General features: G+C 39.0%; 1 pseudogene; it reads left to right on the top strand.

Moving 5' to 3' along the window:
- The first annotated feature begins 16,871 nt into the window (after nucleotides 1-16,871).
- On the top strand, nucleotides 16,872-17,595 carry LOC149232225 (putative UDP-arabinopyranose mutase 1 pseudogene; annotated as a pseudogene).
- The last annotated feature ends 549 nt before the right edge of the window (nucleotides 17,596-18,144 follow it).

Raw genomic sequence — 18,144 nt, forward strand, 5'->3', positions numbered from 1 at the left:
GCTTTCCCCCCTTGATTTTCATCAGCTGATTTCGGGAGATTCTGTGGACAATTCTCGGCACCGTCTGGACCAGGTAGGAGCTAAACTTGAGCTCTTTCATTTCATGCTTTCCATTTTGCATTCTGAGCTTGATTCCTGGTTTTTCTGAGCCTCTGGGGTTTGAAAAACTCGCCTTGTCTTCAGCGCACCCTTTGTGTATCGAAAGGTGTGTTGGATGTTGGCTTGTCTACTGGCCATTTGACATGCAACGCACCCAAAGCACTACTGTAGGTGCGATGGGCGCAAAGAAGGAATTTTATGCACATTTTTTGATGGAAATTTTGCCTGTTTCTTACCAAAATCAGGATCTAACTCTTCTCTTGTTTGTTTTCAGAGATCTTTGGAGCAAGATGACTATTACATGGCGAGAACGTGAGCATGAAGAAGAGGACATGCTTGCTTTACATGATTCGGTTACAGTAAACGCATTGTGGAACTGTGGCTTGCTGAAGTTTTTCCGCATTTCTAGCATGAGACAACAGATCAACTTGCTGCAGTATTTGCTCGATGCCTGGGATCCTAAAAACCAGGTGTTCCAGATTAGGGGCAAATCCATCCCCTTGACTGTAGTGGACATCTATTTCTTGACTGGCTTGTCGAGGTGGGGTGCCCCCATCTCTTTATCAGGTTCGGCCCGAGGAGGTGAATCTGTGAGAGATTATGTTCGCCGGTATTGCAAAGAGGGATCTCAGCCGAGTAAGGATGGCAAGATTATCATCCGTGATGTCACTGACAGGTCTCTCAGGACTATTCTGTTCACTTTTGGTAGGATGGCTGGTGGTGCGGCTCTTCATGTAGCCAACCGATCTTATATGCAGTATGCCTTGGAATGTCTCCAACCGAAGGTGTTCAACTGGTGCGATGCAGTACTTCTTGTGATGAAAGAACAGTTGACCAAGGTGAAGAGTGGGAGGTTGAAGAACTTTGGGTATGGTTCTATTTTGATCGCCTTTGCCTTGGAAAAGATACCACTGATGCAGCCGCAGTATATTGCACTCGATTTACCTTCACCGACTGAACCACGTATGCAGATATGGGTCGACCATATGTCTAGGCATGCTGGTCAGTCTCAGATTTCCTTTTCTGATACCTTCTTCGGGTGGTTTGATCGTCAGGAGATGGTTTATTCCAAGTATCCATATGCCGGTATGGACTTCCGGGGTGATCCAGATTTAGTACTGCCGGCTGACGAACAGTGGGGCGCCATTGGTAAATTCTTTGACCATATCCCTGTTTATTGTTTTTCTTTTATAATGTCCTTGTGCTTTATTCTGTCAAGACTTAATCAAACTCATGTGTTCATGCAGATGTTGGTCCCGTTCGGCTAGCAGTACGCTTGAGAGTGCCAGCTGCCGCCCCAATAGGAGAGGCTGTTGGAAGGGCCATTCTTCGCGACCTCGATGTGGCCGAGACTCTCACAGCATTACAGGAATAGGTTGAGGGCCTCACTCTTGGTATTCCAGATGTGAGGACTGACAAGCTGCCCTTGAGGTTGCAGCGGCATACTACTGGTGTGCCAAGACGATGGACTCGACTCTTACGCATGATCGCACAGGCTGTGACTTGCTATCACGAGCATCATTAGACTAGGGTGCCCCTTAGCATTTTGAGTTTTTGGTCATTTGAGCAATTTTGTCTTGGTTATAGAACATTATGTGTAAACCATAAACAATTATATATATATATTTTTGATTTTCGGAGTTTTATTTTGGTTAAGTTACATGATCCAAATGCAAATATTGATGGTATGCTTCTTTTTATAAATGTTGCAAATGTCTATCTAACACATAATTTGCCAATGAGTCAGTTAATGTGTTTAAGGTTCTGGAAATATGCTGATATTGAATACAATCAAATTGTCTTTCCAAAATCTTAACCCTTAGGAACATGCGATAAATAGCTGGATTTCGGACAGAGTAGATACCAGTGAGTTGTAGTATGACGAGTTGTGAGTCTAGCCTGACAATCAGTCGGCATATACCATGTGTGATGGCATCAGAGAGAAGTTCTATCAATGCGCTATATTTAGCGATGTTATTCGTTGATCGACCAATACATACCCCTCTGAAACTTACTAACTCGCCGCTTAGATAAAAAATGGCCCAGGCCGCAGAGATAGGTTCCGCGAACTACGACTCGCTCCGTCGGCATATCCAACACATGACTCCAATAGGTTTGACATCTACAATAAATGTAAAAAGTGGATTTCTTGACCAAGACAAACACTTTATCGAAAAAAAACATAACAAAAGCATACAGGTTACTATGCTAAATCACAGATAGTAACGCTTGAGGTACAATCCGTTACGAGGTTGTGCCAGTGGAATTTCGTCATAATCCATTAACTCGTAGGCTCCTTTTGCTAACACTCACTTAACAATATAGGGGCCCATTCATAAAGAATTGAATTTACCTGCTCCCAATTTATCGGATTCTTGGTCATAAAGCAAGACCAAGTCACCTTCTGAGAAGACAAGGGGTTTGACATTCTTGTCGAACTACACTTTGACTCGTTTCTTATGGGCTTCGTTAGCCAAAGCAACATTACGAAAGGTTTCATCCAATTGGATTAGTTCAACGAAACGAGCCTCCTCTTCTGAAGTTCCGGGGAGAAGGTCAATTGCGAGTTTGAGGGACGAGATTTCACACTGGATTGGTAAGACTGCTTTCAGCCCATATACTAGTTGGAAAGGTGTAAACCCGGTCGCATTCCTTACCGATGTTTGGTAAGCCCACAAGGCTGAGTACAGGATTAGGTGCCAACTTCTTTTGTGAACTCCAATCATCCTTTGCAGCATGTGCTTCAGGACCTTGTTGATTGCTTCAACTTGTCCGTTGGCTTGCGGGTAATATGGAGTAGAGCTGTCGTGAGACAACCCTAGTTTGGCAGCTAATTCGACCGTCATGTGATTGCAAAAATGTGATCCATGATTTGTGCCTATAGCTTGTGGGACGCCGAATCTGGCGACTACATGATTGAAAAAGAATAGGGCAGCTGTTTCACCAGTATTATCTAATGTAGGCATCACCTCGGCCCATTTGGTAAAATAGTCGACTGCGACTATGATATACCCATGCCCCCCGGTCGAGGTGGGGATACATGTCATGAAATCGATGCCCCATTTGGCGAATGGCCCGATAGCAACTATTGGCTGCAGAGGTGCGGGTGGTCTTTTGGTTTTGCTATCGAAAATTTGACAAGCATGGCAACTTCTGATTGCGGTTATGCAATCTTTGAACATTGTTGGCCAGAAGTATCCTGCTCGTAAAAAATTTTGCACTGTAGCATAACCAGATTGATGCCCCCCACACGCGCCTGAATGGCAATCATTCAGGACTTTTTTGGCCTCCTCATGGGTGAGGCATCTTCTCAGAACCATATCGAAACCACGACGGTAAAGTGTATCATTGACGATCATGTAGTCTTTTTCTTGGTATCAAATGCATTTTTGTTCGAAGCGAGAGGTATTTGGCCTATATTCTTGGGTTTGGAGATAAATATTTATATCCCCATACCACAGATTTCTTGAAGATATCAGAAACAAATTTTCGTCCACGATTGTTTCTTCGGATGCTTCATCGTTGGACGACGATGAGAGATCGCATAATAATTCCGCGAAAACCAGGGCTTTCTTTGACTTGGATTTTACAAATTCCAGATCAAACTCTTGTATAATTTCTATCCATTTTGAATATTTTCCCCCCAGCAACTGTCGCGATAATATATAAGTCATGGGGTTGCAATCTGACAGAATGGTAGTTTTTCGAAAGAGAACGTAGTGTCGAAATCTATGTATCGCTTGAACAGCTGTGAGCGCTAGCTTTTCAACATAAGAATATTTTAAGTTCTTACTTAAATAATATATATAGGATGTTCAATTCCGTTATCTTCTCGAACTAAAACCATTGCGATGGTTGTATCTGCTGCAGCCAGATACAGGTTAAAGTCTTTTTGATAATAAGGAGCGTACATTAATGATGCTTTCATTAGCGATTCTTTTAAAGCATCAAAGGAAGCTTGCACAACCTGATCCCAGACAAAGGGTACTTCCTTTTTCAAAAGACGCGTATAACCTTTAGCAAGTTTGGCATAATTTGGAATCAATCTCAGAAAGTTTGCTTTCCCTTGGAGTTTCTGAATCTGAAGCAAATTTGAAGGTGGAGGAAAATTTATGATTGCCTGAACCTTACATGGGTCGAGACGAATCCCGTGTTTCGAGACTACAAAGCCAAGTAAACGACCAGAACTGACACAAAATACACATTTGTGTGGATTGAGTCGTATTTTTTAGTTTCGGCAACGTAGAAATATCGCTCTTAAATGCTGTGGATGATCAGTCCGCTTTCGCGAATGAGCCGGAAGGTCATCGAGGTATGGTTGAACGATGTTTTTGATGTCATGGAAGGCATAATTCATTGCCCTCTGAAAAGTCGCCCCTGCATTCTTTAAACCAAAGGGTAATTTTCGATATGCGAACGTGCCCCACGGACAGATAAATGCAGTCTTTGACTGGTCCTATGGGCAGATATTTATTTGATTATACCCGGAGAATCCATCCATGAATGAAAAGATTTCACATCCGGTGCATTCATCAATTATCTGGTCGATGAAGGGTGTAGGGTAGTTGTCTTTTGGACAAGCTTGATTTACATCCCTATAATCGATGCACACTCTAATTGTTCCTTGTTTTTTCATAATAGGGACAATATTCGATACCGAATCGGTTAGAGGAACCAGGTAAATGAAACCAGCATGGAGAAGTTTTTCAACTTCTGCCTTAATGGCAGCGGCTTTCTTGGGGTGCACCTGTCGTAGCCGTTGTCGTACTGGTTTGACATCTGGATACATCTTGATTTCATGTTCAACGATACTCAAGTCAATGCCTAGCATTTCACGATATGACCAGGAAAAGACATCTCTGAATTCGCGAAAAAGATCATTATATATTTCCAGTTCTGAAGGAGAACAACTTTTGCCAACATAAATATTCTCTACAACATCTGTTTTGGTCGAGATATTTATGGTGATAGTCTCTTCAATGTTGGACAAGTTTCGCTCGGAATCCACCGTGTTTACAGTGTTTGATAGGAAATCAAAAACTGAAGGATGATAAAGGTCATCAGAAGTATTTTCTTCACAATCCGGAAGAAGGGAACGATGGTGGTAATCATCCCATGGTGCCCCTTCAATTACCATTGATTGAACAATCCCTTCGTCGGTGACATGCACTCGCGACCAAGGATCTGAAGGGGTACCATATTCCTTAGACCTATCTATCCAAACGCTTGATGAGCGTTGATTTGGGTTTGCCTCCCATGCTAGGAACATTGATTGCTACAATATTTCTGTTGGGCTTGGAGGCAAAACCTGCGTATGATCCATGTCGATATCGTTTTCTGAGATCTTTTTAGAAGATATCATATTGCAGGTTCCTACCGATGCTACTTCTGCCAAATTGATTGGAGGTGGAAGGGCGAAAGTTCCCATTAATATAGGATCTTTTAGTAGGCCTACTCTGATATTTTGAAGCGAATGGGGGCTTCCATGGATCATTGGAATGCTTCCCGTAACTTGAGAACCATTGGGCAGGAAGTTTTGTTGATCGACGATTGTAATCCCTCCTTGAAAGGGAAATGCAATCTTTCTAAAATAGGTCGACACAACAGTAGCCATGGTGTATATCCACGGTCTTCCCAGTAGGATGTTGTAATCGAGATTTCCGTCGATTACCTCAACATCTATTTCTACTATTTTCCCTCCTAGTTCAACCTTCAAGTTACTTAGAATACCATATGGGGTATATGTTCGTCCGTCAAATGCTTTTAATGTCGTTGAAGATCACGACAAGGTTGGAGATCCTAAAGTTTTCCAACAACTCATCGACATAATACATGTAGATGCCCCCTCATCAATAATTGTTCGATGAATAGTTTTGTTGAGGGCTTTCACTTGAACAAGGAAAGCTAGTTGTGCTGGTAACTGAGGATCGTATCCTTTATGATCGAAGGATACAAGATTGGAATCCTTTGGGTCTATCCCACCAATGGCTGATAATAAAGCCTGCTTTTGGGATGGGCAATTTTGTAGTACCTCAAGAGTCGACATAGCGGATGGCGATTGGGCCAAATCTTCCACTATATTATAACGCTATGCTGCTCTAGTGCGGGGATTAAACGTCGACTTGTGTACTACTCCCTTTGGCGGTTTTATTGTCAACTCGGGAATGATGGGTGGCGCAACTTCTGTCGAAGTTGTTGTCGAACTACTAGGTTGATCTTTATCCTTGTTGTTCGACAGCTGTGGATTCCCATAATCTTTGTTTCTTGTCGATATCAAAGCATCATTTTTCTATTTGGAAACCGACAACATTAGCACTTGAGACGGGGAAGCATTTCCACTGTCAACCAGATTTGTCCCTGGATTTGGAAACGGATCAGTTAATACTGCCGAGGTTTTTGAATTCTTGAAGAATTTTTTAAGCTCAGCTCTGTGTGGACAATCTACGGTCCAATGATCCTCATTGCATATAAAGCATGGATTTTTTGGTTTCCTATTTCCAGGAGGGTTTGCAGAAGATTTTTCAGGTGATGATTCTCCCTGTTTCTTCTTCTTCCCTTTGCCTTTCTTCTTGCCCCCTGGTTGCTTGGTTTCTTTGCCTTTATCTGTCGATACGGCATTTACTTCCGAGGTAAGAAGTTCCTCATTTGCATTTTGACCGGAAATCTTACGGGCCTTTTTAGATGTAGCCTTTGTCGATTTCGTGTCTGTTGCGCCAATCACGCCATCACCGGCATGAGAGTCATTGTTTGATTTAGGAGCGGGAGGAATTGAGTGTAAATCAAGTCCAAGTATTGCGCACGAGCAATAACCTGCTCTTCGGTGACGACTTCCGTGATGGAAGGTAGTAATGACTTGATAAACCATTCAGCTAAGAGCTGATCGGGAACATACGTTTTCACCATTCTATGACGACGTCGCCACTCATGTATATGATCAGATATGTGAGTGGCCATCATTTTTTTGAAGTTGGTAAGAAGTTCCGTTCCCATTTCGTACCTTATCGGTAATTGAAAATGGGTTAAAAAGGTTGTGGCTAGGGTACTGAAGTTGTCGAATGAAGCTCAAGGCAATTCGATATACCGTTTTGCCGCCGGACCAGTTAACGTCCTCTGAAAAAGGTGAAGCCTAATCGAATCATCGTTTAGGGTGTTTGATGAACACCACAGATGAAAGGTCATCATGATTCGACGGATATTCGCCCGGATTTCCATTAAATTTAGGAATATCTGATGGAAGTTTATGTGGAATCGCTGGCCACAAAGGGGCGTAAGTGATTGGATCGTTTGTTAACCGATTTAAATCAGGTAACTCTAAAGTTGCCACGAAGGGTAACTGTTGATTCAGGTTAGGTGAAGCATACCCAGGATAAGATGGGATTGCCTGAGGAGTTGGTCTTTGCATACCAGCATAATGCATTTGATGCTGGTAACTTTGGTAAGGTTGGTGGGCATGACCATTGTAAAATGGTTGATTTTGACTATTTTGAATATACGGTTTCCCACTATTCGCAAAGATTTGTTGCTCAGAACCTTGGTATACTTGTTGGAACTGCGGTTGTTGGTATTGCACTAGCCATGGTTGTGAAGCCATGTGCTGTTGCCCGATACTAACTGTTTGACCAAGATGAGGGGTGATTGTACCCGTTTGAACCTGTGTCATTCCACCAGTCGGCAATTGTGGTTGAGTCGCAGGGTTAAGGGGCTATTGCATTACAACCTGAGAAACCTGAGGTTGGCATACAACAGGCAGCGCTTGAACTTGCGACACCGTCACAATAGCTGGCGTAGTTGGTATACTTGACATAGGTAAGCATTGTTGCATCGAATATACAACTCTTGGTTGTTGAGGTAGCATCGGTACCCAACTGCTTGAAGTAATTCCAGCATAACCTGAATTTTGTTGTGAACTCTCGTATGGCTGTGCTCCCGGAGGGGATAATGAAAGGGCATACTGCCCCCCATACGATGGTAATCCGGTACTTAAGGGAATGGTTTTCCCTTGAGGGCCGAACTGCCCAAATTGACCTCCAAATGGTTGAGACTCAACATAAGAGTTTCCGGATATTATTCCGGATGAACAAACAGGGACAGACCATACTGTCGAAATGGCCCCTGAGTGGGCTCCTTCTAGCGATTGAGAGCTAGTTGGGATGGTATACCGGCGAACATTGTTGGAGTGATAGCAGGGAGTTCTGCCGTTGCTGTGTCAGACGACACAGTCCTAGATGTTGACGGTTGTTCATACATTTCTAGTCTATCCAAAAGATTACCTAGCGATTCTACAGGAGCTTCCGCTGGTGGTAGACTAACTTCTGATGAAGAAGGATATAGAGTGATACCGACTCCAAATTGTGATGGAGTACTAGATGGAGGATCTTCCACAATCTCTTCTATAGCAATCAGACCAGCTGGAAGGGGTAGACCGTCAGGTCCGTAGAATATTTCTGGTGCCGAAGAAGGTATGGAATTGGCAGCGACAAATGTTTGAGGAGCAACACTCTCCGAACCGGTTGTAGATGGAACTTGTTCAGTGATACAAGTGCTTACCCTCAGACTAGGATCAGTACCACTGCCCTTCTGTGGCTGCTGAACTTCTTCTGTAAAGGCAGGGATACCAGAAATGTTTGGAGTAACCGGAGTCTCTGATGTTGTTGGAACACTTGTTCTAATATTAACAGGAGATTTGGAACCGGTTAAACGAGTTCGCTTTGTCCATACTAGCTTTGGTTCCGGAGACAAAGACGGTTGACTCGTAAGCCTCCGCGAACGACGGGGTTTCAATTGACTTTCTTCCACGATTGCGGATTACTCGATCAAGTAAAAATAAAGGGGAAGTATGTTTCCGAATTAGATGAATTTTAGATGCTTTGACACAACTTGTTTTTTCAATTTTTAAGAGTCGAGAAAAAACAAAAGATGACTCTAGTCGCCTTCAATTTTTAATGAGCCTGAAGTGACAAGTGCTTAGATGGACCTTTTCCGTTAAGGAGCCTGAAAAGGAACGAAAGGGACTGCTCTAGAAATCTAGGTAGAGGGAATACCAAATCAATCGCAAAACTGCAGAATACTTTTTAAGGTACGACAGTCAATCTTCCCGAATGCTGTGTTCAGTGCATTGCGATCGATAGGGCGGCAGACACGGCTTCCTATGGATAAAGGATTAAGCCTATTGTGGTCTCCCAAAATACACTCGACGGTACGTGGGAGCACAAGTCTGTATTGGCACTTATCGTCTCAAAGTAGAGGAATCACCCAACCATCAGTGAGAGCAACAATTACCAGGCTTTACGATGCCAGAATATGTCTCTAGCCTAGACTTCTAAATGTTGTGCGTTAGGTTCCAAAGCATTGTTAGATTCATTGAATTTATTTTATAGTTGATCTTGTTTATGAAGTTTTCCTTTCAGGTTCACCGCGAGATGTAGATGTGTAATTCCTAAAATGCAATCTAAGATGATAAACAGTCTTTTATCTTCTTTGTGCAATGAAAATCCTAGCTACTAAGGAAAGAGAGACAGTATTCTTTCACAAAGAGCAAAGAGCACACTCTAAATGCACTTTCCTAAATCAAACCAATCAAATAGTCTAAATGCAAATGCACATGCATGTATTTGTTTTTCGACTTTCTTAGTATGTAAATGGTGAAAAGAAAGTTGATGCACAAATCTGAATTACTTTTCAAGCGACAGTTATCAACAAGTTTCTTTTCGAAATAAAAAATGGAGGCAATCACAACACCTTATGATTTGGAAACAAATACTTGTTTTCGACACTAGAAAAACTACAAATTCAGACCAAATACAATAGTAACAGGATAATCGACTATCTACAGCAATAAAACTCTTTCCTATGCCTAAAAATGACACTTGCGACGCTTTCAAATCAAAGGACAACAATACGATTACGTTACTTTTGCAAAGGAGAACTGAAAATGACCCAAAAAACACACAAAAACATTTACAGTTCTTTTGTACAAAGGAGGCAGAATAACAACAAAGAAAAGGGGTCTCAAACAGAGATATATTGATCACAGGCAGCAAAATTCATGAATAGAACTGGAAAGAATGAACTACAGAAACCAAAACTGAACAATGCCTAGTCTGATCAGCGCACATGTATCATAGGGAGTTTGAAATGCAGTGCACCTACTACACTCGGGAAGTTCGCTGAATTTCAGATTCACAGAACAGTACCTGCGCTGGGCCAGAAACGAGACTTTGCTTGGGTTCCGGGTCACAGTTTGTAGTTCAATTCATGGGTTTTGGCTTAGCAAACGGTAATCAGTAATGCAACAATCAGGGGTAGATCTAAGGAGGATCTAAGAGCTATCACAAAGGGCAATAAGAGAGTTTGTAAATCAGTTGTTTAATATATAAACAAATCCCGGAGATTGACTGAAGCGACATTTATCTACTTTGCATTTGTATAGCAAATGTAGTTCGAAAGCTACCTGGCTCGACTTCAGGCTCCGTCTGTAAGTTTATAAAATAGACAACAAAGAAGATAAACAAACAAACTAATTCGTCCCCAGCGGAGTCGCCATTTTGTTACAGGGAAAAGTGTCTACACAGAACTGCTTATCCCACTAAGGTGTGATAGCTACCTTAGAAACAAACAAAGTAAAGCTACTTTCGTTTTTCCTTTATGAAGTATAGATGAGAGAAGAACAAAGAAGACCAACCTCTGTCTTGCACTAATCTCCTGGTTTGATTCCTCTCTCTCTTGATAGTCTTTCGCTACTTGTTCCCTTGCACGCCCAGCTTCACAGAGTACCTGTAAGATCACAGTAGCATGGCACTATACAAGAACATGGATCTATAATCATAAACAATCTAGGATCAGATGTAAATTGACCATACAAATGCAGCAAACATAAATGACACAAGAGTATGGAGGAAAACTTGAATAGCTTTTATTGATAAACAAGAAAGAGCCAAGGGAGTTACAACCAGTTGTTCTGACCCAGCATCATCCTCTCAGCAAAGAAGCCCCTCTTCACCTCATACAAAGCTTAGATCACTCAACAATCTGATGTTGTCTCAAGAAACCAACAACGATTCCTTACAATATGCAAAATTCCAGCCTTTGGATCTCTGGGATGAGGGATCCATATATAGATATATGTAAGGGAGATGAGTCAGCTTGTGATTTGATTAATGTCTTCCCTCTGATAGTTCTTGCTTCCACTTGGAGATTGATGATCTCTTACTCATCCTTGGTCGAATTCAGAGAGGCAAGTGTCATAGGAGAAGTTTCTGGAAGTTTCCATGCCTCTCCACCTCGCGGAATGACACTGCCATTTGTCACTTCTCGCCCATCGCACCCCATAGAAGGGATTTTTGAAATGCAACGCACCCACACAGTGTGTTTAGGTGAGATGCAACGCACTTTTCCTATGGAGCAGTTGAAATGATCCTGTTTTGACCAGTTCTGAGCAGTTTTTCATGGAGAAATTCTGGGAGAAGCTGTAATCAGTTGACCTTGTTCCTTTAGGGGTTAGAACAACACTTTTAGGGACTTAGGAGCCCTTGGTTTATGGACATTTCATGCTTGGGGTTGTAGTGCCCAAAAATGTCTATAACACTATCAATTTATTTTCTTGACAAATCCATGAAAGAAAAAGTTTGACTAATAACAATAGTTATTTGCAAACATACTCTTTGTTGCAATTAAGTTTGTTAATTTTTCCTAAAACACAATACACCAGTGTCCATGAGCTCATACTCTTTAATAGTAGCTTCAATGTCCATGTGCAAGATTTGTGCGTTCAATAGGCATATTAGCGAAAATACTATTTTGATATTGATTACATGCCGTATTCAAGTTGGTAATATGTTTATTTTTAAAGCTGTTAATTTTCAACACCAACTTTCTTCAAGTTTCTCTTTGTATTTTGCTTATGGATACAATGGTTGTTGTGTGCACATGTCCGCGTTGTTTAACTCTAGTGGGTTCAAATACCAAGCCATCCATCATTCTTCCTCATGATTTATGTATTGTTTGACCACACATCAACTAGACAAGGAATTGTTCTCGGACAAACGATATTTCATTTCTTTATTTTGTTTGTCTGTAGACTCTTATGATAAGATTCCAATGATGGGGCATGCCAGACATGAACAAATTTGCATTACATGTTTTTGAACTAAGACAACTATTATGTCTATGGATTCAATTAGACAATATGAAATCAATGCTCTATATAATGGAAAAAATTATATCTTTTGCATCGTTCACTAAGCCATATTGATGACATCGCTACTTGCAATTAACTCAACAAACATATATCATTTCAAGACAATTGTAGAAGACATGCATTTTCTTGTTTTCAAAGGCATTTTTTTACATGGAATATGTTTTGTTATCATATGATTTTAATGTATATGCTTATGATTGGACGAGTGCCAACATTTTATCTTTATATTCTTCAAGATGTTTGTTCCTATGGGAAAACTACAAATTGGATCATTTGTTGAACATTTGTAGTAGTGTTTATTAAAATAGTTAACATCATGTTTTTTTAACATTAATGAGAATTCCTGGAGAATCGGTATCTTTGAAAATATGGCTGCTACTGTTATACCAAACGCGACTATTTCATAAACATCACTAATGGTCTGGATATAACATGCTTCCATAGACTTGAACCCACATAGATGGGTAAACAAATTGTTCACCAAATGTTTCGAGATAATATCCTTTGAATATAGTTAACATCATCTCGTGTTTGAGAACATGTCCTAATTCTATTAAAACTAGATATGAAGACTTTGTTCTCTTACCTCATGACTTGTTTGAGCTTGAAACATTTCATGATATCTCTCCAAAAGTTGTGGGACATCATTTCATAGGACAAACATGGTTTTTAAAAACTCCAAGAATCATAGATAGGTTATGCTTGATAGAGCCACCACAAATATGATTTTGACATTTTTGAAAGGTATTGTTGAAGCATGTAGAATTTATCTAAGCCTTTTTTCAATGTTATATAATATTGAAGCCTTATCAAATGATGATTCATCAATAAGTAGTATATAAAGTGGTTCGCTTTCATTTGTTAAGAGAGCTAGTGCACTCAAATTTAGTGGAAGCATATTCATTTTTGTGACGCGTAAGTGTAAATTTGAATGCACTGCAATGTCATTTTGGTTATATCTGATTTTCTAGTAAGTGTGACTATGTTTCCTTTCTTTTAAGAGGTTAATTATGGAGTTTCTTATTGTAAAAATAAAATGAGCCTTGGTAAATTGCTTTAGTTGTAAGGGACAAGTGAAATGAAATCTTTGGATTGTTTTTCTTTTTAATCATCAATTCTTTATTATTGATTGTTATTCTTTGTAATTTATTTTTTTAATTATGTATTATTCATTTGTACTCAACATGAATGGTTGTTTAATTGTTTCATTGATACTAGACATTGTATGGCTAGACATTATTTTTTGTTGTAGATCAATGTGTATATTAGATTTCTCAGATCTATACATGTCACTTCACTAATCCAAGGATACCTCAATGGAAAAAAAATGTTCCAATTTAGATGCAATTATTTAAGAGGTGATATTTTGAATTGCTCTAGTTTAGTTTCTATTTTTTTGTCATTGTAGTAGAGGCATTCATCTTAGATTTTATTGAAAGTGTTTATCACTATGTGGTTCATCTTTGTGATGTATAAGTTACAACGTGTTTCCATAACATAGGAACCTAAGCTGAATTACACAAGTGCATTTGCATTCCATAGTAGCGGGACACTCTTATCGCATGTGCTTATCGATATCTTTGATAGATATCTCTTCAATAGTTCACAATGCTCTCACAACACTATCTACATGATAGGGAACACTTATCCCTAGTGCCTTCACTTTTTGTTGGAATTGTCATTGAATTTGTTTTCAACAAGAAAAAATATTTTTTCTATGGTCCCACTTTAAGTAGGGAGACAATGGCCTACAAAATGAGAGTTACCAATACACCAACAACCATTGAAAATGTCATTTTTATTTTTATTTCTTTTCAAGGAAAAAAATCTTGTAATTTATTAGGAAAATAAAATTGCATCCATACATGCGTTAATTATTCTTGATAGCATAAAAAACCCTAGAAGATCTTTCCAAAAGTATCATACATATTGCAAATGTATACTACTTTTAAAGCTTAGAGGAATTAGAGATATGGAATAAAACCAAGTTTTAATCATATGAAGTAATGGCCACCATTCTCAACCTAATTCATTTGTACAACACCACCACTCTAAATTTATTCTATAATTACATGCTTCGATAAATATAATAAAACGAAAATTTTCCTATGAGTAGCATCTATGAGGCTTCAAATGGCTTTAAATATTGGCATTGACTTCCCAAAATGGTTGCAAATCTAAAATCCCCTCATATCAACAAACATAAGAGCATTAATATTTAATTCAAAAAACCTTAACTTAGTTTCCCAACATAGTTATATGTTCTCATGCTGTCAAAATTATTACCTTGTCTCATTTGTACAGTGATCCAAATCGATATCTACCTCTAACAATGTTTAGTTTGTATGTTAAAATCTAGATCCACAATGGGATGCTATCACCTCCACCAAGTTTCAAATATCACAAGAGGACATCTTTGGCCTGTTGTGATAAGGCTCAAGGAGTGGACTCTCCTTCCCTCGTGGAATCTCGAATCTTGCTATGTCATAAATTCCTTAGATATATGGCTTATGGGTTGTTGGATATACTCTTGGTGTTATAGTGGCAACCACTAAATTTGATATTGGGCCTCACTCAAATTACTCCAATATTTATCGATTCACTTTGGCAAAAAATCTCACAAATCCTTACGAACTTTAAAGAAGTCAATAAGGTTCCTACTCTTGCATTAGACCAACTTTCTTACAATAATTACTATTACTCTTTAGATGTTAGGTGTTCCCTTAAAAATAAATTAAAATCCTTAGAAAAACAAATAGAAAAGATGAATACTTACTTATCAAACACAAATTTTTAATTAGACTTATTCTTAAAGAAACTTTTGTCTATGATTACTTTAGCATTAAAATATATTTTGATTTGAATGCTTTTTCAACCTTGATTACTATTAGCCCATAAGGCATTGGATTGATGGTGAATGAGTGTACTATTAAGAAACTCCTTGCTATAGGTGGCTGGTTCAAATTCCATATGGTTAGCCTTCATAAAATAACCATATTACTACTATACCTACATAAAGAAGGCTTTGCAATATCAAATTACATGGAAGTAACAATTCAAGTGGAAGACCTATAAAGTGTAGCCCAGTTGGTTTGAGTGGGGTTTAATCTCCACCAAGTGTTAGGGTCAAACCTCATGGGGAAAGGTAGGGTGGGAAACACTTTTAGGGGAATTAAACTATGCCAAGGGATACAAAAATTTTACCCTGATGATAGTGATAGCATCCCATAGCAACACCCTAATGATAATAATCAATCATAGTGATAACATACCACTAGACTTGGAAATTATCATTGATAACATCCCACTAGGATGTGGAAATTTAGCAGAGTTTCAGAATCAATCAATCATAGTGATAGCATCCCACTAGGATGTGAAAATTTAATAGAGCTTCACACAACCTTGATGATAGCAATCATAATGATAGCACCCCACAAACTTGATGATAGCGATCATAATGATAGCATCCCACAAACGTGATGATAGCAATCATAATGACAACATCCCACTAATGGCAATCATAGTGATAGCATCCCACGTATCCCACTAATAGCAATCATAGTGATAGCATCCCACTAGTGGGTAGATCATTCCTCCATCTAATTCTTATTCATAGTATCCTACTAATGGGTTAGCAAACATAGTGATAGCATCCCAGTAGTGGGTAGATCGTTCTTCCATCTAATTATTATTCATAGCATCCCATTAATGAGTTAGAAATTCCAGTGATAACATTCCACTAATAAATAAAACTTTTTCCATACCTAGACTTAAGCTTAAAATACTTTTAAAAAAACAAAACAAAACAAAGAAAAAAAATTACATAAATAATTGTGAAATATTATCAACCTAAAATATGGCACGTTCACACCCATTGACCCCATTGACTTAATGCGCACATGATATGGCATGTTCGCACCCGTTGGAGGAAATGTGGGTCATGGCAACCTTCCCTTTAAAGAAGCCAGCTAGAAAAATCCAACAACAAGGAGTGCCAACTACGTGGAGCCCTTTTGGAGAGGCGTTTGATGCGGTGGTAATTATATCATTTTGTGTTTGATGAGTTGAGAAGTGTTTGACATGGGGGTAATTAGATCATTCTATGTTTGGTAGATTGCATTTAATATGGGGTCATTAGAGTATTTTATGTTTAATGAGTTTTGTTAGCATGGGTAATTAGATTTTGATGATTTGTGTTTAATATAGGGTAATTAGATTATTTTATGTTTAATATATTTTGCTTTTATAGTTTTTATAAAATTGATGATCTAGAGTCGGGACAATTTACTTTAAAAGCAAGTTTTATAAAAGCAAAATTACCGTGAAAATCGGAGACTTTAATTGTGATTTATCCCAGGCTTCCGGAGTCTGGGCAAGAGCATGGTTCCCCAAATAACAAATCTCTTGAACCCCTTGCTGGTGACTACTCCTCCACACATATATATACACTTAGGTAGAGAAACCAAATCAAGTAAAAGAGGAAAATTCCTTTAGGGTTGTGGAAGATTGAGTTGTGTGTACTTCATTTTCTTTCATTTCTTGTTTCTTGGCACGTAGGTCAGTTGATCCAGTAACAATGGTAGTTTCGACTTTGAGTACTGCGACCCTAATCCTAAAGGAGGAGCTGGACATAGTGATACCCATGATCTAGAACTTGGATTTCTTGGAGATGTGGATGCCATTATTTGAGCCCTATCACCTCATCATTGTGCAGGATGGTGATCTGTCAAAGACCATCAGTGTGTCTAAGGGTTTTGATTACAAATTGTACAAACAAAAATGATATTGAGAGGATCCTCAACCCCAAGGCCTCCTGCATCTCTTTCAAGGGTAGTACCTGTCGTTGCTTCTGCTACATGGTCTCTAAGAAGAAATACATCTTTACTATTGATGATGACTGCTTCATTGCCAAGGATCCATCCAGCAATAACATCAATGCTCTCCAACAGCACATTATGAATTTTGTTTGCCACTCAACTCCATCCTTTTTCAATACACTATATGATCCATACAGACAGGGTGCATATTTTGTATGTGGGTACCCCTTCAGCATTCACCATGGAACACCCACTACATTTTCTCATGGCCTCTGGATGAATATCCCTGATTACGATGCCCCCAGACAACTTGTCAAACCTTCCTAACGCAACACCAGATATGTTGATGCAATTTTGACAATTCCAAAGGGCACTCTTTTCCCCATGTGTGGCATGAATTTGGCCTTCAATCAGGACTTGAATGGAGAATTTGTTATTGCACTGAATTTTCAATATTCGCTTGATCTATTTGAATGCTTGTGAGTTTTTGATATTGTTGAGAGGCTAGGGATCGATCTCCATTTCTAAGAGGAGATCAAGGACACATTGGATTATGTTTAAAGGTATTGTGTCTTTGGTCATTCTAAATAAGTCAATTTTTGATCATCTCATTAATGCTCGATAATTATTATATCTTCAAATTAACAACCCATTAGCTGCTTGATAATTTTCCATTATCTCCATGTACCTAAGGTTTGAAGGCATTTGCAAATTAATCAAATGATATGTGAAAATCATATTCAAATCATTAATGCTCTATTTTGAAAATAAATAAAAAAAGCACAATGAAGAAACACAGACTAAATATTTGAAGTATATTTTCCTTGTTGATTTGATTTAAATCCTTGGTAGGTTTATAAATCAAATATCTCAATCATTTCATCTGTGAAAGGTTGATGTAGAATTAGAACTGTGTCCTTTAAGAAAAAACAAGCTTTTAAATGTTCCTATACTAAGTTTGGTTTTAAGTTTCCAAATGCAAGAATGGTCAGTGAAATATAATCCAGTAACTTATTTTTTCAATGAATCATT

The sequence above is a fragment of the Pinus tabuliformis genome, chromosome J, assembly GCF_031772625.1.
Source record: "Pinus tabuliformis cultivar Carrire ecotype Pingquan chromosome J, CPIR1, whole genome shotgun sequence".
NCBI lineage: Eukaryota > Viridiplantae > Streptophyta > Pinopsida > Pinales > Pinaceae > Pinus > Pinus tabuliformis.